The 21,177-nt window shown below is 38.4% G+C and overlaps 1 protein-coding gene across 1 annotated transcript in view; it reads left to right on the top strand.

The window, feature by feature from the left end:
- The window catches only part of LOC149200281 (putative ATP-dependent helicase At3g02060, chloroplastic), a 204,424-nt gene that overhangs the window by 105,394 nt on the left and 77,853 nt on the right, over nt 1–21,177 (top strand). The window lies entirely within an intron of this gene.

Here is a 21,177-nt window from a genome sequence, read left to right as displayed (position 1 = left end):
GTGTACTTCAATGGTCAACATTTGGCTTCACATGGGGATGCATGTTAGATAAGACATGAGAGCATGCAAGAACCTGGAATCTACATCCACAAAAGGTATATATTAGTGGTTTCCGCTCAAGAAATCATCATATAAGATCAAGTAACTAAAATGAAATACTAATCTAACACGTTGAAATAAGAAACTACTCTAATAAGATGAAATGGAAACTAATCTAATAGCATAAAAATGAAAGGTAATATAAGAAGAAAATTGGCAAAGAGTAGGGTTAGAGATACGATACAAATATGCCCTAAGGCATTAGAGCCTTTGGTGAAATCCATCTTGAGAACCTGCCTACTCACAGGCAGATCCATAGGTTCTTTCTCTAATGTGACCTATCCAATCTTGACTATCTTGGGACTTTGACTAGCCCCAATATTAACTTGTTTGTGGCCATCAGATATACCAAGCCTCTTCCTTTTCCTTCTTCGACTATTAACATGTTGAGACTTGATCCTGCTTAAAATTGGTGATCCATTTTTTATATCTTTTTTCTTTTTTCGTTTCTTCTTAGTTAGCTGCGATGGTGAGGATGATGCAACTACTGTCAATCCTTTTTCCTTGCCTTGAGAATGCTTTGATGGAAGATACTAAATACCCAAACTTTTTGTGCTCAGCCTAAACTCTCCATTTTGAATTTGTTTTGTCAAGGGTGGTATAAAATTCGTCAACACTGCATCACTCCCTGGCTTGTATGACCCATAAATAATTTCATTGTTGGGTTTCCTTGGATCCTCAACGTGATATCTTTGCTCTAACTCCCAATCAAGCCTGACAAAGATATTGTCTAGCATGGGGATGGTGGCGTATAATAAGTCTATCTGAAGGCTACCACTTAAATTTGATGCCCATTTCCTTGATAGGAGCATTCCCCATGCATAAGGCACATCTATCACAACAATATCCATAGTCATCATTTTGTCTGGGTATGTTGCTAGGAAAACCTGTAAACCATTAATTAACCCACACACTACAATTCTTTTTGAATCCATTGAACATATGTTGTGATAGGGCCTAGATACCCTTAAGTTCAGTTGCTCCATGACTTTCTTGGTCATGACATTTGATGAAGCCCCTGAATCTAGCATGCCATTGTGTAAACGACGACCATTCACCATCAAAGAAACAAAGAAATGTTGATGATCTTTGTTCCCCACATAACAATTCATACTTTTCAATATAATTTTTTCTTCTTCTGGTTTATCATTAGACCTTTGTTCCCTTTGAGTAACTTCAATGGCACTTAGTAACTTTTCCCTCTGAGATGGTGCCTTTAAAAGCTCTGACATTGGGATAGAAACCTTTGCGTTGTTCACTCAATTACCCAAGTCAAAATTTAATTCTGAGGTAGGAAGAGAAAAATTTCTATGATTGTTTTGATTTTGAATATCCCTTCTTTGACAAGTCATCTCTTTATGCTTTTCCATAACAAGAATATGTCCAGATGTAGGCTTTTCCCAAAAAACCTTAGTGACATTATCAAAATTTGCTATCATATTATCAACCTTACAAGCATTAGGCCTATGGTCAATCTCCTAATTTCTTTCAGTGGTCCTAACTTGACCTTCCATGGAGAACATATTGATTTGACCACTTGTTCCCACATGTTCACCTCCCACCATGCCGCTTTCCATGATTCTCCTTACAAAGGGGCACGTGGCCTCTTCATGCAACTCATCACATGGCCTACAATATGGGGGAACTTGATCTACCATGTTGATGGACTCCAATAGATTTGGAGGCCTATAATCTTGTGGGAGGGGCTTACGCTTTTGCCATTTATCATTGGGCCTAGGTTGGAACTTTTGCATCTGTGATCTTTGGCATTCATTTCTTTGGCATGATTCATCTCCATGCTCTTGATTAATTGGGTTAACTCCTTGATGAGATCCTTATCAACCTCCTTTGCTTCAGCCTTTCCTTTGGATTCATGAAACATTGATGGCACTCTAGTAAAATTAGGAATCTCTGGTTTTCATGATTCCTTTCTAGCCTTTTCTATCTTTAAGGCTTCCAATTGAGCAATAACCATATTTGTAATAGCCTTTCTTCTCATCTCATAGGATGTATCAACACGAAAAACTTCAAGGTAAAAAATGAAAATAAACTTTTCAGGAGGTTTAACATCTTGAGGTATACTCTTAACCATGTCATTAAACTTCTTGTTAAACTCCTCCACCGTCTCATTCTCATTTTTCTTAATATGGCTAATGGTGGTGGAAATACTGGGGGGGGGTGAATCAATATTTCTTAGCAATTAGCACTTTTTAATCGTTTTGAGAGCGTTAGTTAATCTTTAGTTATTATTATTGTTTTTCTTCAGATAATCATAAACAATAATCAATCATAGACAAAACCATACACCAAAGCAGAAAGATAAAGATAGAAGACACAAGATTTTTAGGTGGGAAAAAACCCTTCGGGTCAAAAACCACCAAATGCTTCTTAGTAATTGTCTTCTCCTCCTCTTTAAAAGAAAAGTAATTACATCAAATTTTCAGCCACAACTGAAGGAGGCTCCAATTCCCTAATTTACAGGCAATAACCTGTAGGACACTACTAAACCCTAATAACCTGCTGCAACTAGAAGGATGCCCCAACGCTTTGTAAGCCAGGCCACAACCTGACGAGTGCCCCAACACTCTGTTTACCAACCGCTGTTGGAAGGATTCTTCATTGCCCTGTAATTTATCAACCCCAACTGAAAGGACCCAACAACGCCTGATGCAGGCGACGACCTGCCCTAATACCACCTTGCCACCCTGAAGTGTTCTCAGGCCACAACCTGAAGGTGAATCTAATCACTTGCCTTTCAACACCCCCCTAATCGACAAGCAAACCACGTTTCACAATTTTCACACAGGATCCCCCTGTGCTCTGAATCAATATAAGAATGTTGTAATAAAGATAATGCATATCTTGTCATATCGTGGTAGCCACTGTACAATCCTGCTTAAGCTGATCATTGCACATCAAGCCTCACTGCCAATGCTTGCAAGTCAACTAACCGCTGCACAAGCTGACCATTGTATACCCTGTTATCACTGATCACTGCCACTGCTCAACTGCACATCATTGTCACTGCTCAACTGCACATGAATAGATGAGTATTCACGAGCTCACAAACTGGCTACCAAACATCACTCTACCAAACACCTGTACTGTTGCAAATGTTGAACCCAAACGTCTAATAATGGCATATTCCAAGATGCCTTAGGTCATCCCTATGACCTGCTACCAGTGCTCTCAAGCTCTTTCCACAGAGAGCTACAAGCATATGTCTAAACACTGCTGCTCAGTTGGTCAAAACCTACTATCCATCTTTACGTCAATATGTTGTACAACTGGATGATATTGCCTTAAAGGACTTGCTGCCCTACAAGGTTACAGTTGCGTCATTGTACACTCTTTAGGTCATTACTACAAAACCCTAGTATCAAATAATGGTAGTACTGCAGTGCTTGTATGTCACATGATTTTCCTAGAATAGTCACTAACATATTTTATTTAATGTTAATCCTATGATTCCTATCATCAAGTGCTATTAGCTTATCATAAGGATGAGTCCAGTTAGTCAAGGTATATGCTAAGTTATTATGTCATATCACTAAGTCCCATCAAGATCTAGAATTCAATTCACTGATAAGGTCACTGTACTATATGTCAAGTCAATTGTTATGTCAAGGTCATGTAATTGTTTCACTAATGTGTCAAGTCAAGGTCTATGTCACTTGCTGCCCCATTACATATAGTCACATTACTTGTCAAGAGTTATGTCAAGGTGTCAAGTCAATCAAGTCTGTATGTCAAGTCAGAACGTCACATCAAGGATTTAGTATCACAAGGTTACAGTCTTACTATTTGTGAAGTCCACACACTATTACTAACCAAGGTTACAGTCAAGTCTAGGATTGCAACAAGGTCATTTAAGATTGCTTGTGACAACATTGTTATAGAGGATTCTTACCATAGCTTCAGAACCTATAACCTGCCACAAATACTCACTGCCAAGTTATGTTAAGTCAATTCACACTAAGCATAGCTCAATACCCTATATTACAAAAGTCATATAGTATTTGAATTAAGTTCTCTGCATGGCATAGTCCAAAGGTGCTGTTGCTTCATACATTATTACTGTCATCAAATGCTGTAAAAATCATTGACACGGGAATCATTTTCCATACAGTAAGAGTGTCCTTATCATATGCCACAGACATAGACATATAATAAATGTTTTGTCACACAAGTCATTATTTGTATATGTTTATCACATTCAAAGCTCACTGTACAAGAAGATTACTATAAGTACAATCATACTGTCATATTAATTTGGTTGTATAATTCATTAGATAATCAATGATCAAGGAACTACTTTGCTTTTAAGAGCGTATCCACTAAGTGTAACGGGAATTCCTTCCTTTATTCACTTTTCTAGGACTTTTTAGTTCAACTTCTTGACAATCACTGAACAAGTATATATATATATATATACCATCACAATGGTATTTTCCTTATTTTGGATGAGATTTAAGAAATCAAGTGTTTCAACAATGTTTTGAACAAGGCACTTTGCAAAACTTCAAGCCACTCACATTTCAAAGATGAGCATATGAAATCTTCGCTGTTCTAAGAAATGGTATAAGATTGAGACCAAGACTTCACTGTCCTGTAGTAGCCTTCTATCTTTAAGTCTTTGCCTAAACCATAGTATACCAACACAAGAAAGTTCTCAAAACAGGCCTTCGGCCCAGCCCTAGCGGAGGGGCCGAAGTTCATCAATCAAACCACAGCGAAAAAAAAATTAAAAAAAATAAAAATTTAACCTTACCTTTGAATTCCGCTGTCCTATTTGCTCCAAAGTAAAAAAGTCTGAACACTAAAAAATCTGTATTTCTTTGCTCGTCTACCTCGGGACGTCTAAAAAGATTCAAAGTTATTATCTCAAGAATTGTTCGTTCAAGTATTTTTGTTTGGATCTCCTTTTATAGACTTGTGGTTAGGCTAGGTAGGGACTTCTATTAGGTGAACATGGGAGGTATTTTTAGGAGATTAGACATTGTTGACTTTTTCTAATAAACATAATTTCTTGGTTACCTTAATCCCTAAGTAAAAGAAAACTGTCCTTATGGTGAAGAATTAGACTTTTTAAATAAAGAAGTTTTTGTTATTTTAAGACACTAAGGGACACTCCCTAAATTAATACTCTTCCTAAATTAATGTTATGTCAAAAATCAATAAGCACCCTTTAATAATTAATAAATAATAATAACTAACCCTTAAGAACCCTATTTAAAGTTTGAAATCAATGATTGACTTAGTGCATATGGTCCTACCAAGGTTGTGAAGTCAATGGTTGGGTCATTGTCTTTGGTTCTTGAAGTTATTCAACTTATAAACAATGAGATTGCGGTGGCGAGAATCGCTGTCATACATTGACAACCCTAGGTGAATAAGGTGTCATGTCACTAATGCTGGGGTTTTAGCCCACAAAGTGGGGTCTTTTGCTTCAAATGCAGTTCTGTCTCTAACCAGGAGGACTCTCGGGTCGTACCACATACCACTAGAAACATCTTTCTGAGGAGAATCCAATGATGTGGATCTCCAGAACGCACTCAATGACTTTCCTCTTCAAAAACTCTCAACAAAGTTGGGGTATGTTCTTTGTCCAGGGAACCCAAACCCTAGGACTTGGGGTTTTCAACCATCCAACAGTGTAGCTGCCAACTTGATGTAATCTAACAATTACTAGGAAGCGTTTGTTAACCATTTGACATCAATGACTGGTGTTTTTAGTCAAAGGAAAACCTAGTCAACTCCATGGGTTGACATTAATGACAACACCATCCAACAAATGGTGCTAATCAAATTCCTTTCTTCCTTCTTATCTCCATACTTATTCTCATATGGCTAATGGCACCATATTAAGAAAAGACACTAGACACTAGTAGATCTATAGAGCGAATGAAAATAACAATGGAAATTATAGCACATAGAACATAAGCACATAACTAAAAATCATACCATGAAAATGGAAGCAACACCCAACATATTGTTGAAAAATCTATGGCAGCTAGATTAGGGTGATTTCTCTTACTTTGATAATTTCTTGTGATGTTCTTTTACTTAACTTGAAGTTCTTTGTAGTTAGCTTCTTATTTACTTGATTATTATAGTGTTCTTGTCATCAAACCACCACCAAACTATGAAGATCAATAGAACAAGAGGACACAAAATACAACATGTGAGCTAGGGTCAAAACCTCTCCTTTTGAGAGGAAAACCCACAATAATTCTTCTCTTCTTATAGAATCTTTAAATGACAAATTCCAAGACCTAAGACCCTTGACAAAGACCCCTCTAAGACCAAGTCAAACTCTCCTTTGATGAGCTTATCTTGCTCAAAGTCAACGCCAATCGAACTGCTCCAACACTTCAGATTTTCGGCCACTGCTCCAAGTTTGCAATTTTCAACCTCTACTGCAGAAACCCTAACTTCGCACATGTGGGGAAAGATGGTGAATTTGATCTCCTTCTTTCTTCGCCTGGTGTGCTTCTCTTTCCTTGATGATTCGGTCTTCAATCTTGATGCTTTTTGACACTAAATTCACCTCCTTGCTGTGACTGCAATTTCGGCCTTGCTGCAACTCAAAGATGCACTAATTCTTTTCGCACGTGTGGGAGATTCAACCCTAAAACAGTGCTCCAAAACTTCAATTTACCTTCCCTCTTGTTCTCTTCTTTGCTGGCTATACGGCTTATTTTCACGCCCTCATGCGAATTTCTTGGATGATTGTAACGACCCATCTAAATTGATCCATTATATAAAGTTTTAAAATTTATAATAAAACAAATATGATGAAATTTAAACAATAAATATGTTAAGTTTTATAAATATAAATAAACTTTATAAACATATATAAGTTAAATTTTATAAAATATATAATTAAACTTTATAATATATATATATTAAATTTTATAAAATATATAATTGAACTTTATAATATAAATTTTATAAAATATATAATGGAACTTTATAATATATGTAAATTAAATGTTATAAAATATATAACTGAACTTTATAAACATACATAATCTAAAAGCGTAAAACAAAACTATATGCTAAAGCATACCAAAAATCATTGCAGGACCCTTTAAAAGGGGGCGCTTCCAACCAACTGAAAATTGATATCAGAGCGCACTTGCCAGGAAAATATCTAAGGGCTTAAATTGCATGGAAGGCGTGTCGAGTCGAGGGAAGGCGGTGGCTGCAGGTAGGAGGGCAGTCACCGCCAGGCCCGTAGATAAAACCGGCAGCCTAGATCGAGAGTGGGGGGGGAAAAACCAGAGAGGAGCAGAGAGAACCAGAAGCATAAATTCACCAGGAGAAAACCAGGAGAAGATAATTATCCATTGGAAGAGCTTTAAGCCATCTGAGGTTCTGGGCACGGAGGGACAAAGAGCTTCTGTTGAGAAGCTTTCTGGATTGAGCAGCTAGGTTTGCTCAGTCTGGTTGGGTGGTATTGGTCTCCCGAAGATTGGATCAAAATAGCCACGACATCACCAGCAGAATCACCAGTTCAGTAGCAGAATCAACAGCAGTTAAGGTAAGTACAAATTTAATTCTTCAGGTTTTCTGTATTTCAGATTCTAGTTACTATGTGTTTGGCTATTACGGATGGTATCAGAGCCTGTTGTTCAAACCCTTTTCGACCTTACAGGCCCACAATTGTTGTTCTTTGGTATATGAAGAATGAAATTGATTTTTTTTAACCTCATAAATTGTCCCAAAGCTGGTCTAATGCACCTTCAGGAAATTCACGCCCATGCTGTCACGTTATTTAACAGTCAGTTTCTTTGGACATATGGCCTGACATGGTATTCCATTGTCCGCACACCAGTCCACTCCTCAGGTATATATTGTCGTGTTTTCCTGTTTCATTACTGTGCATTGGCCAGTGAAACCCTTCTCAGCGCTATCTACGCGGTTCTACAGGCTGTCGTCTCTATACTTTATTCACTGCCCTTTTCTGCATCATTATCGTGGTCGTTTTCCTCCGCTGTTTTAATCTTGAAACGATTGAATCTAGTCAGTGCGTCCCGCTTCCGCTTCTTCCAGAGGTTGACCTTGCGGTTGAGGTAGCTTGTGGTCCTGCGCCGCTGGCTACGAAGTAACACGTCTAGATTTCGATATCATACGTGAAGCAGAAACAAGTTAACCTACCGGCATGTCCGCTATGGAAGTGGGCCTTTACGAGTCTATGAAATTTGCTGACAACAAATGGGGCTTTCGCGTCAGATGTATCCTGTTATCGGGCTGGCGAGCCGGCTCATGCTCCTGGGACGGGAGAGCGGCTCTATAGTCCCGTTTTTCCTCGGTACAGCTCGTCGGGGTTACTTTAAGACAAGGGACACATCGAAGAGTTAATATCATGTTAATTTCTTAGCCCTTTGGGCTTCGTTGAACCCTTTTAACGGAAGCAAATCTAAATACAAAACGATAATCTCGCATCCCTTGGATCGTATTGACTAATCTCTTGGTTATCATATTTTACTCGACCGCATGTAAAATATTTATGAGATTTACAGTGATGATTAAAATAACAAATAAACCATACGATAAGCACAGTTCGTATGACGTTGCTCTCCACTTTTCTCCTGCATTAGCTCCAAATTATTTGCAAAATAAATGCACACACAGTTACTTTGGCTAGCACGTAATGGATCAATTGAATTTTTCTGAGTACTGAAATGAATTTTCATAAAATTAAATTTCTATTTAACCACCACTAAAGAAGAAGCAAAGCAAACAAAAGGGGCATGATCAAATTCAGTGGAATCTCAATAAAATTGGATTGTGATGCATCAGAAAAGATTTTCAGTCATTCAAAGCTATGATATAGGAGAAATATCCTCACCGTCCTCGTTTTCCAGTTTCATTGTGTCATTCAAGAATGAACAAATCATACTTCAAAACCAAAACCATTTCCTACCAATACACGCCTTGGAATAATTTATATTATGGCTATCTTAGTTTCTCAGTTTTATTCCTGTCTTGATACTGGTAATGAATGATCATGTTCACACTTCAAATCATATGAACCATTTCAGCAGAAATTTTCCATTTTCATTATATTTCTTCCTTCAAAGCTGATTTTTCTCATCTGAAGCTGCTCTCTTGATTTTTGATTGCTGTTCTTCTCTTGGGTTCTAAAATCTCATACCAGAGCAACAGGTGCCTGTTGATAGCATGACTCCATCTGACACTATCAAAATGGACACGAAATATGTGATCATTATAGGTTGGGCACCTTGATCCTAGCATGATAGTTGTTTATATAGAATCGATTGAAATTCATGCTAGAATAATTAGCATAGAAATAAACATGTGTCTGAGACTCTCAGACACTCATTTATTTGAGATTTTATGACAGCTTTGAACTTGCATGCCTGTATCATCTTACATGGTTACGATATACATGTGCGGATAGTCCATCACACACCAAGATATAGATATACGTTGACATGGACATTCTTCTAGAACGTATACTAAACTACTGCATTCCCCTAGTTACACTACGAGCTCAATCTTTGACAGAGTAACTTCCAGAAAATTATTTACAAGCTGAATTGGTGCGAAATTATGAAAATCGAGAAAAGCCTTAGTATGGTTTGCAGTTAACAGTACTGAAAACATGCAAGGATCAATAGTAAGTTTGACAGGAGAAATATAGAGTTAGTTAGTTACTCACTATGGGCTCTAAACAATGTCGAGAAGCTGAACCTACACAGAAACATAATGGAAGGCCATAAGGTGTCTCGACATTTATGTTAAAATTCGGCTTCAATCTATCCCACTAAATCACTGAACCAGTTATTTAAAGAAAAACAATATAATATCTTATCCTGAGTACCCATACACTTTTGCATTATTCATATTAGGATAGAATACCCTGCATTAGGACAAGGAGGTCGCGAGACCACCCTCCTTGACCTCGGTACCAGTAAGATCCGCCTAGCGGGTAAAAATAGCAAAACTATACCCGTTTATGAATGTGATGTTGCAAAAGGAAATTGTGTGTTAAAAATTCGGTTATCCACCTCAAATTTTTTTACAGAATTTTATTATGTGTTCAGGGACCATCACAATGGTGAGGACGTATGAGCGACGACGACGTGATCAGGCAGCATCACCACCATTAATGCCGCCACCGTCGCCATCATCATCCCCATCACCAGCGTCACCGCCAAGACCATCATCAACATCAATCGCCCCAGCGCCAGAGTTGACTGTGATAATGAATTCTTTGGAGGCCTTATTAGAAACATTAAAAAAATCAACTAAGGCCAAAACCAAAGGGGAATTTCAACATGTAGCCACCAGTTCAGCGGAACCAAATAATTTTGAGCCAAAAAGATCGAGAGAAGACATTTCTAGGGAGCTTCAGAAAATTAGACTCCCAGAATTCTCAGGAGGTCGAGCAGGTGAACGCACTGAAGCATGGTTGGAAGGAATGAACCGATGCTTTAGGTTAAGAGAATATTCGCCTTCAGCAAAAACAAAAATTGCCGTGTTTCAACTAAAGGAAAGTGCCTTGATTTGGTGGGGAAATCTAGAAAAGCAGCTGCACCTTACATTGGATAATGTCCCTTGGGAACTATTTGAGGAAAGGTTCCGCGCAAAGTATTTGCCTCCATACTTCCAACAACAGCAAGCTAGAGCCTTCCATACATTAATTCAGGGAAATAAAACGGTGGAAGAATACGAGATAAGGTTTATGGAACTTGTAAAATACATTCACTACTTAGATTCTGATGAACATCAAGCTGAACGCTTCATATTTGGGTTAAATCCTCGCATAAGAGCCTTGGTAAGCATGTGGAAACCCTCATCAGTAGCCGAGGCAGTCGAATGTGGTCGTTACGCAGAAGAGAACCTTGGAATCAAAAAAGATATGGGGCCAGCAGGGCCTTTACAACCAGGATTTCCAGGGAAGGCTCCCCGGAGCTTTTTCAGAGGAGGTAGCTCGAGGCCACCTTACGGTAACAGGTTTACCCCAAGTGTGGGGACAAGAGTTCCCATGGCAGTAAACACTATAGCCGCGGAATTGTCCAACACCAGACCATGGGCATCGCGAAGGACTACCGGTAGAGGAAGGAGTGCGAGAGGAATCAACATGGGAGGACGCGGCTCGTTCTCTAGAAATTCACACCTTGATTCAAGAGGATCAGCGCAGCTCAATTGTTGGGGATGTGGGGGGCCGCATTTCCAGCGTGACTGCCCAGAAGCTTCATCCAATATATTGCATAGGACTGGGAAGGAGCTGATATCAGCCAATCGAAGTAATCGTCAACCACGACCAAGCAGCCCATCAATCCACTGTAGTGGAATCTTCAGGTATTATCAATGGCATAAAACTCAAAATCTTATTTGATACTGGTGCCACAGATAGTTTCATTTCGTCATATGCATTAAACAAATGTGGGTTGGCAGCTCGTAGACAAAATGATTTCCACCAAGTGGAAATGGCCTCAGGAGAACTCCAAACCGTGGGCTTGAGTGTGGATCAATGCAAAATTGACCTAGGGGTCTGTTCGACTAAACTAAAAGTCTATGTCACAGCCTTAGGAACGTATGATCTTATCATAGGTATGGATTGGCTGGAAGCTCACCAAGCTTGGGTGGACTGTTATGGAAAAAGGATTTTGGGCATAAATGATGAGGGAGAAGTAATCCAAATTCAAGGAATCAAGAGGGAAGTTTCTTTACGCTACATTTCAGCAATGCAGGTGAAGCGTTGTTTAAGAAAGGGTTGTCAGGCTTATGCAATTCACGAAGTAAGCCAAGAAAAAGGGCCATCCTTAGAACAATATCCGGTATTAGCCGAGTTCCCGGATGTATTTCCAAAGGAACTGCCTGGATTACCCCCAGTAAGAGAATTGGATCTCACTATTGAATTAAAGCCAGGTACCCAACCGATCTCTAAAACGCCTTATAGAATGACAGCTCCAGAACTTTAGGAATTGCAAATCCAGTTGAAGGAACTACTCGATATAGGGCATATTCGGCCCAGTACCTCACCTTGGGGCGCTCCCGTAATTTTTGTGAAGAAGAAAGATGGATCCTTAAGATTATGCATAGACTATCGAGACTTGAATCGAGCTATAGTAAAGAATCAATACCCTATGCCGCGAATCGATGATCTTTTCGATCAAATGAAAGGAGCTGCTGTCTTTTCAAAAATTGATCTTCGATCAGGGTATCATCAGCTAAGGATTTCTGAAAATGATATCTCTAAGATTGCATTCCGGACACGTTTTGGACACTATGAATTTACTGTGGTACCATTTGGGTTAACAAATGCGCCAGCCGTATTCATGAATCTTATGAACAGTGTTTTCCGTCAATATCTTGATAAATTTGTACAAGTCTTTTTAGATGATATTCTCATCTATTCCAAGAATGAAGAAGAGCATGAAGATCATTTGCGGATAGTATTGTCCTGCTTTAGAGAACGTCAGTTATATGGAAAACTATCCAAGTGTTCTTTTTTTCAGGAAAAGATTCATTATTTGGGTCACATCATATCAGCCTATCAGGTGAAGGGATTTCAGTAGATCCTGAGAAGGTAAAAGCGATCATGGAATGGCCAGTACCGAAAAATGCACATGAGATTTGAAGCTTTATGGGTTTAGCCGGTTATTACCGGAGATTTGTGGAGGGATTCTCCAAAATCGCAAAGCCAATCACAACCCTTCAGCGTAAAGGTGTTAAGTATGAGTGGACCGAGGAATGTAATAAAACATTCTCTGAACTCAAAAGACTACTCACTAGTGCACCAATCCTAAGAGTCCCTGATATGGGCAAAGACTTTACGGCATGTACTGATGCATCCAAGCAAGGGCTGGGTGCAGTATTGATCCAGGATAAGGGAGTGATAGCTTATGCTTCCAGAAAGCTAAAACCTCATGAAGAACTCTATGCTACTCACGATTTAGAATTGGCCGATGTAATGCTAGCTTTAAAGATGTGGAGACACTATCTGGTGGGACAAAATTTAACACTTAAAAGCGACCATCAAAGTCTACAATATTTGTTCACCCAAAGAGACTTAAATGCCAGGCAAAGACGATGGAGTGAATTCCTAAGTGAATATGACTTCGGAATATCATATATTAATGGAAAAGAAAATGTAGTAGCCGATGCTTTAAGCAGGAGACCTCGGACCCATTAAAGTGGACTTAAGACAACGAGTACTGGATCGTCTTATAAAAGACAGCTGGTATTTGAAGGTGAGAGCAAGTCTTGAGGGAATTAAGGCAAAAGAATCTAAATTTGAGGGTTATGAATTAGAAAACGATGGGATCTTACGATTCCATGGAAGGATGTACATTCCTGATGATAAAGATCTTCGAGATACCATCCTTGGGGAAGCCCACAAAGTAGTATATTGTGCTCATCCTGGAGTAGGGAAAATGTATGCGGATACCAAGAAACTCTTCTTTTGGGCAGGCATGAAGCGAGATATCACTCAATTTGTTGCAAAATGTTTGGAATGTCAGCAAGTAAAGACAGATCATTGTCACCCAGCGGGCCTCTTACAACCCCACGACATTCCTATGTCTAAATGGGAGACCATTTCTATGGATTTTATCACTGGATTACCTCTTACTTCTCAAAGACACAATGCCATTCTGGTAGTGGTGGATAAATTAACAAAAAGCGCCCATTTCATTCCGGTAAGAGATACTTATGATGTTGCTGACGTAGCTCGAGTATTCATAAATGAAATTATCAGATTTCATGGAGTACCTAAGAAGATTATATCCGATAGAGATTCACGATTCACTTCCAGATTCTGGACTTGCATGCAGACAGCCTTAGGTACTAAGCTAAATTTAAGCACTGCTTACCATCCTGAGACTGATGGGCAAACTAAAAGAGTAAATCAAGTACTTGAAGACATGTTGCGAATGTATGTAATGGATCAGCAATCACACTGGGAAAAGTATTTACCCTTAGTCGAATTCGCATACAACAACAGTTACCACAGTTCGATTGGGATGCCTCCATTTGAAGCTTTATATGGCAGACCTTGCAGAACACTGTTAAGTTGGGACAGGTTAGAAGATCGAGTGATAATAGGACCAGAATTAATCCATGAAATGGAAGCGCAGGTCAGACAGATTAGACAACGATTAAAGGAAGCCCAGGATAGACAAAAGAGTTATGCTGATGCTCACCGAACTGATAGGAAGTATGAAGTAGGGGATCAGGTCTTCGTCCGCATCAAACCAAATAAAAGTACTATTCGATTCGGAAAAGGGACAAAGTTGTCACCCCGATTTATAGGACCGTTTAAAGTCGTGGAAAGAGTTGGACCTGTTGCCTATCGTCTTGCCCTGCCACCTCACCTGCATAGAATTCATAATGTATTTCATGTTTTTGTATTAAGACATTATATAGCTGACCTATCTCATAACCTCTAGTGGAAAGAATTGCAGGTATCGGACGAGGGAGTCATAACGGTCGAACTGTTACGTATACTGGAACGTAGAGTTCGACAGTTGAGGAACCGTCTGGTGGACCAAGTTAAGGTCCAATGGGACAAGTATAGTCCTGGGTCAGCAACTTGGGAAAATACAGAGGACATATGTCAGAGATACCCTAATTTATGTCCATTTTGAAGAACTTTACACTATGTTTAGTATATATTTACTTTACTACAATCGGAGACTCAGAAACATTTTGAATAAATATGGATAAACATGAAACTTTATGGCATAATATATGTTTAAATTCCTGTAGGTACATGGATACCAAAACAATATATGTGGTTCATTTTACTAAGTTATAGTTGTTAAAGTAAAGACATTTATTTATTTATTTTTTTGTCAAATATGATCAATGGGATAGAAATCAGGAAGTGAATACATTCTAGGTGAACATCAAAAGACATGCATGGAATATGGCAAAATATGTTATGCTGTAGTGTCATATGTGAATAATACATGAGTTATTTTGAATATGCTGATGCACATTTTACAAATGCATGGGTAAGTGTATGATTGCAGGTAAATGATCCAATTTCCGAGATGACCACGTGATGACAGAACCTCAGAACAATTAAAGCTCAAAGTGATTCTATGATAGGGTAGTAGCCCTAATTTTACTGGGAGGGGTGGAGGTGTTACCCACCGTTTATCCTCCGAACCCTGGAGTCATGGGAGGACTGTGCGAGTCACGCTCCCCTAGACGTGTGATGATGACTGCCGGATGCCTACTGGGAATCAGGTCGGTATAGCCGACGCTGTCACCTTAGTGTTTATGAATGGTTAGGTCAGTAAAATTGACGCCATGGCATACTCCAGTAGAGGACGGATAGGATGGGAGCAGAAGAGATTAGGGAGGATAGGATGATTTTGAATAGCTTGGGGACCTGGATAGAAAAAGGTCATGTCCATTAAAACCTTGAACCTAAAACTCTAAACTTCGGGACGAAGTTTTCAGAAGGGGGGGTGTATGTAACGACCCATCTAAATTGATCCATTATATAAAGTTTTAAACTTTATAATAAAACAAATGTGATGAAATTTAAACAATAAATATGTTAAGTTTTATAAATATAATTAAACTTTATAAACATATATAAGTTAAATTTTATAAAATATATAATTAAACTTTATAATATATATATATTAAATTTTATAAAATATATAATTGAACTTTATAATATAAATTTTATAAAATATATAATGGAACTTTATAATATATATAAATTTAAATGTTATAAAATATATAACTGAACTTTATAAACATACATAATCTAAAAGCGTAAAACAAAACTATATGCTAAAGCATACCAAAAATCATTGCAGGACCCTTTAAAAGGGGGCGCGTCCAACCAACTGAAAATTGATAACAGAGCGCACTTGCCAGGAAAATATCTGAGGGCTTAAATTGCATGGAAGGCGTGTCGAGTCGAGGGAAGGCGGTGGCTGCAGGTAGGAGGGCGGCCACCGCCAGGCCCGTAGATAAAACCGGCAGCCTGGATCGAGAGTGGGGGGGAAAACCAGAGAGGAGCAGAGAGAACCAGAAGCAGAAATTCACCAGGAGAAAACCAGGAGAAGATAATTATCCATTGGAAGAGCTTTAAGCCGTCTGAGGTTCTGGGCACGGAGGGACAGAGAGCTTCTGTTGAGAAGCTTTCTGGATTGAGCAGCTAGGTTTGCTCAGTCTGGTTGGGTGGTATTGGTCTCCCGGAGATTGGATCAAAATAGCCACGACATCACCAGCAGAATCACCAGTTCAGTAGCAGAATCAACAACAGTTAAGGTAAGTACAAATTTAATTCTTCAGGTTTTCTGTATTTCAGATTCTAGTTACTGTGTGTTTGGCTATTACAATGATGCTGGATGCCCTTCTAATGAGGTCGAGTGCCTCTTATATATAGGCTTCTTGTGGGGGTCAAATAACCCTTAATGAGGCCGACTTGTCTCTACTTGTAGGCCGTCTTGGTCTTGGAGGGAGGTTTTTGACTCTTTTTGACTTAGAATAAATTTTGACTTGATATAAAATGACTAATAGGGTCTTTTACATATGACAATGACTCTTTGACTTCTTGACCTCATAACAAAGCCCTAAATGCTCACAATGGGTGCTTGACTTATAAATAAAATGACCTTGAGCGTGAAACCCATGCTACAAAATAACAATAATAAATTTTCTTTTTTCTCTTTACATTAAATACATGAAATCCTGATTACATAAGACATTATGAAGACCGAACCTAGTTACATATTTTAACACTCCCTCTTAACTAGGGAGGTATTCATAATACATACATGGTACATGGACATTCTCATACTGAAGAATTCTCATAAGAAGAGTCAAATTGTTAAGACATCTCATAAGCTATCTTATCAGCTTATATCAATGCATCTTCATAATATCAACCAACATTGTCATATAGCAAGGCCTTGACTAACAACTCCATCTCTCCAATAGATTAGATCACAATGCTGGGGAGACAAATGATTTATAGACACCTTCATCATTGTCTCTCAAGGCACATACCCCATCTGAATATTCACAAGGTATGTCCTTCCAGGGCCATTCTTGTCTTGGATTATCACATCCTCATGGAATTTCCTCTTCAACTTCTCTTACCTATTGGATGCCCTACCTCATTGTCAAAGATTATCAGTATCCGTCTCATATGCTTACCCAATCCTTCATTCTTTCTTCATAAAGAAGATAAGAATGTTGTGTCTATCTCTCCCTCTCAACTAGGGAGGATCTACTCATTCCAATTTCCTATAAAAGGAATATACCCAAGTTCCCTCTTAACTAGGGACTTGCACGACTTGCCCAACCTCCCTCTTAATTAGGGACTTGTTTACAACAATAGCTATTTTCTCTTTGGTGGAGATCATGGTACTATCAGCTACTTGCAGGGCTCCTCCTTTCTGCATCATCATGTCATGGATAAGCTTCAACTTCTTTATCATGGAGCCTTCTTCTTCCATAACTTCTTTGTAGGGCATCAACCATCTTCTACATCATTTACCTTCAATGAAACGTAGTATTGAACCAATAGACATGTCATCCTTCTCTTCATCGGAAAGTGACTTTCTTGTCATCATTCAACCATCCTTTATACTGCTACATTTTCAAAGTCATGTTTCTTTCATGATCTTCCATCTAATCTTAGTTGTAGATCAACTTCTATAACCCTCTTTCGGTAGCCCTATTCTAACCCAACCAAGGGCTTTCTTTCAAAAAAAAAAATGAACAAATCAACATTACCTCTTTATGATGGCCCTTTGTCATAACATTTGCTTCTTGCAACATCAACATCCTTTCGCATACTGTATGAATCCATCTCCAAGACATACATTACCAAGGTTCTCCTTCTCCAACATACAGATTAGGGTCTTCATGCCTTGTCCATGGAGATGTCATAGCTAATCCTTCTTGTTATTAGATGTTGATCACTTATCTTACTTGACTATAGACACATCTTTCATCGAACTCTTCTTTCATCGTCTTCACATATTGCTCTCTCAGGATCTTCTATACATAGCTCCTTCATCATTGGAACCATGGTTTCCAACCACCTCATTTTCTTTATGAGGTCATATAATGTTGATTTCATCTTGTCAATATGTAGAACAGTTCAAGGCACATTGTATTCATACCTTCATGTATCATTTGTATGGAAGAGTTTCTTTATCTTTCATCATGTTCATGATATAGAGCATTCTAATCATTCTATCTGCAACTATGTGATGACATGAACTTATCTATCTAATACCAAATATATAGATACCTCTTCTTTCATGTGGTCATCTAGACTTCCTTTGGCAGCTTCCTTTCCTTGCTTGAAGATGAAAATGCTTCAACCAACTTGACCTGTTGCACTCCTCTGTTACCATACCTTCATTCTTTTAACCAGTATATTCCACACTAGGTGGACCATAGACTATCTATGAGACGCATCTTCTAAGTAGAGGTGAACCTTTTAACAAAGATTCCAGTGGAGGATCTTAATGATCGTCATTCTACAAATGCTTCTTTCCAAATGATGAAGTGTGACAAATTGTTATCTTCCTATTTTGCTAGATGACTTTTTCCAACCATATAAAGTACTTATTTCGGTTGTTCTTTTATGCTTCTAATTGAGATGCCATGTGCTATTTCCTTTTCATCATGATGACTGCTTATGATGCCATCTTAATCATTGCTACAATGCATCCAATCATACTTGTGATGCTTTCCATTGTCACTGCTATCTTCTACAAACTGAAGAGAACTAAGTATATGATGTTACCTTAGACATAGTAAATGTCTTTCACTTCCTCCTTCTTTGTCTTCTTTTTTCCTTTCTAGTTCTTCTACTTCTTCAGTTACATGGGCTTCATTTCTTTCCTTTCTCTTCTTGTTGTCCTTCTTGGGTTTAGGACAATTCCTTTTGAAATGGCCATATTCATTATGTTGACCACTACGTGTCAATGACCCATAACAGTACACCCCCTTTTCGCAAAAGGGATAGCGCCTGATCGATGTGTTCCTGCCATTCAACTATCATCATCAGCGTGAGGATCATCTTATAATGTAAACCTAGTCTGCGTGTGTATAATGTAAATAATCTCAGCAGATTTGTGTTGTGTATGTAATCACTTAGGTAAACCTAGTATTATGGTAACAATCTACATTCCGGGAGGTTTTTTGTCTCACCAATCCATTCTCAGATGGTCGGCAGAGTTTTCCTTTAGCCTTACCCCAAAGTCAGAATGGATTATGTCTCTAGATTTTGCTCAGTCGATGGGGTTTGAATGATAATTTAAGTTTTGAATATAATAGCAGGTATCTCTATTAGATATGAATTTTATTATTGTTTTCTCGCTTTATGTTGACGACTGAATTGAGTTTTGCAGGAAAATCCTTGATTATTAGATCATTGGGCATTCGGGGAAGTTCTCGGCTGAACCAGCCAACTCCCGATCTGTGTTTTCTGAAGAGCCCAGTTTGAATTTGATCCCGGGCTTATCATAAGATATTTTTATGGGTGATGCATGAGGGTTTTGAGCTCAGTACCTCCTTTAAAAATTCAAAAAAGTTAATTTTTTTTTGTGCTAAATTGCTAGATCTAGTTGTTGAGAGCCTCAGATCATTAGATCTAGGAGCGGAGTCGGACTCACACTCTCTAGATCTGATAGATCTGCCATTTATGTACATAGATCTGTAATTAATTTTAGTTTTCTGACTTTTGTTTTCAGGGTTTTAGTGGTTTTTTTGTGTCATTGTGTATATCATTTGGGTGTTTTTTTGTTGTATTGCAGCTATAGATCTGAAGCTGAAAGTTGTGCAGAGTCCAGATCTAGGCCTTGGAGGGTAAGCTTTGGATTTCTGGGTTTCATCAACATCATTTTGGCAGGGACTATGTCTAGATTCTGAAGTCCAAAGGTTTAAATTTATTTTCAGATTTGGAAAATTTACTGAGGGTTTCATTCATAAATCTGAGGCAAAGCGATTTAAAAAATCAAATTAAGATTTTTGGAAAATTCTTAAAGAAGTTCTGGTGGATTCAAGGGGTCGCTGGGCTACCTTTTGTTCGATTTCTGCCTGGTTTTGGGGTTTCATTGTGCAAATTCGAATTTTTTTTACCCTCTCCCCTGTCTGCTGTTTGGGGGTTTTTGCTGTTTGGAGGTTTCAGAGTTTGCTGTAATTTTTTTGAATTTTTTTCTCTCCAGATCCTCAAACCCTCGTTGGCAGCCATATCTGCTATCCCTCGACTGCTCCTTTTCCTTCACTCATCGCTGCATTCGCAGCCTTCCTTGCCCCTCCCACTGCTACATCGCTCCATCTCTGCTCTCGGCTATCCCAGTCCACGCAACCTTCAGTGCTGCCCACGCATTCTTGAAAAACCCTCGACGCTACTGCTAAACCCTTTCTCTCCTGCGTCTTTTCTCCCTAACCCCTCATCACACCTCCAACCTGCAACAAACCCCATAGATCTAGCTCCCAATCATGCTGTTCTGTCCTCCCCATCAACACGCAATTTCTTGCAAACCCTCACGAAGTCTCACCTCCATCTCGCTGCCCTTACGTACCTCTTCTACTCCGTCCCTTATTTCCGTTGCCCATCGCTCAAACGTTGAGCTCCCTTGGCCTTCATTCCCGTGGCTCCATACACTGCTCACTCCAGCTCTCTCGGTCTCCCATCTGTTCAACCTACAATCACCAAAAACATTTCGAAATTTTCTTTTGTGTGTAGATTCTTTTTACTTTTCATTAGAGTTTAACAACGTTTCGATTTATTTTTTATTAGGCATATGATTTAAGTTAGGTTTGTATATTGTTAGACTTAGGGTTAGATAGGCAGCGTTTAAAAATTAAAAAAAAAATTATGAATGTGTTTTTTATTTTTGAATTAATTAAAAAATAAAAAAAATAAAAATAAAAATTCGATTTTGGTTTCATTTAGATTTTATTTTTGTTTTATTTTGACTTTGATAAAAAAAACATTTAAAAAAATAGAAAATTCTAAAAATTTCTAAAAATCCTAAACATTAAAAAATTTTAAATCTAAAAAATATAAAATTTCAAAAGTCTAAAAACATCTAAAATATTTAA

This window comes from Pinus tabuliformis, chromosome 2_1 (assembly GCF_031772625.1).
Source record: "Pinus tabuliformis cultivar Carrire ecotype Pingquan chromosome 2_1, CPIR1, whole genome shotgun sequence".
Classification (NCBI taxonomy): Eukaryota; Viridiplantae; Streptophyta; class Pinopsida; order Pinales; family Pinaceae; genus Pinus; species Pinus tabuliformis.
This window is presented reverse-complemented; position numbering and strand designations above follow the sequence as displayed.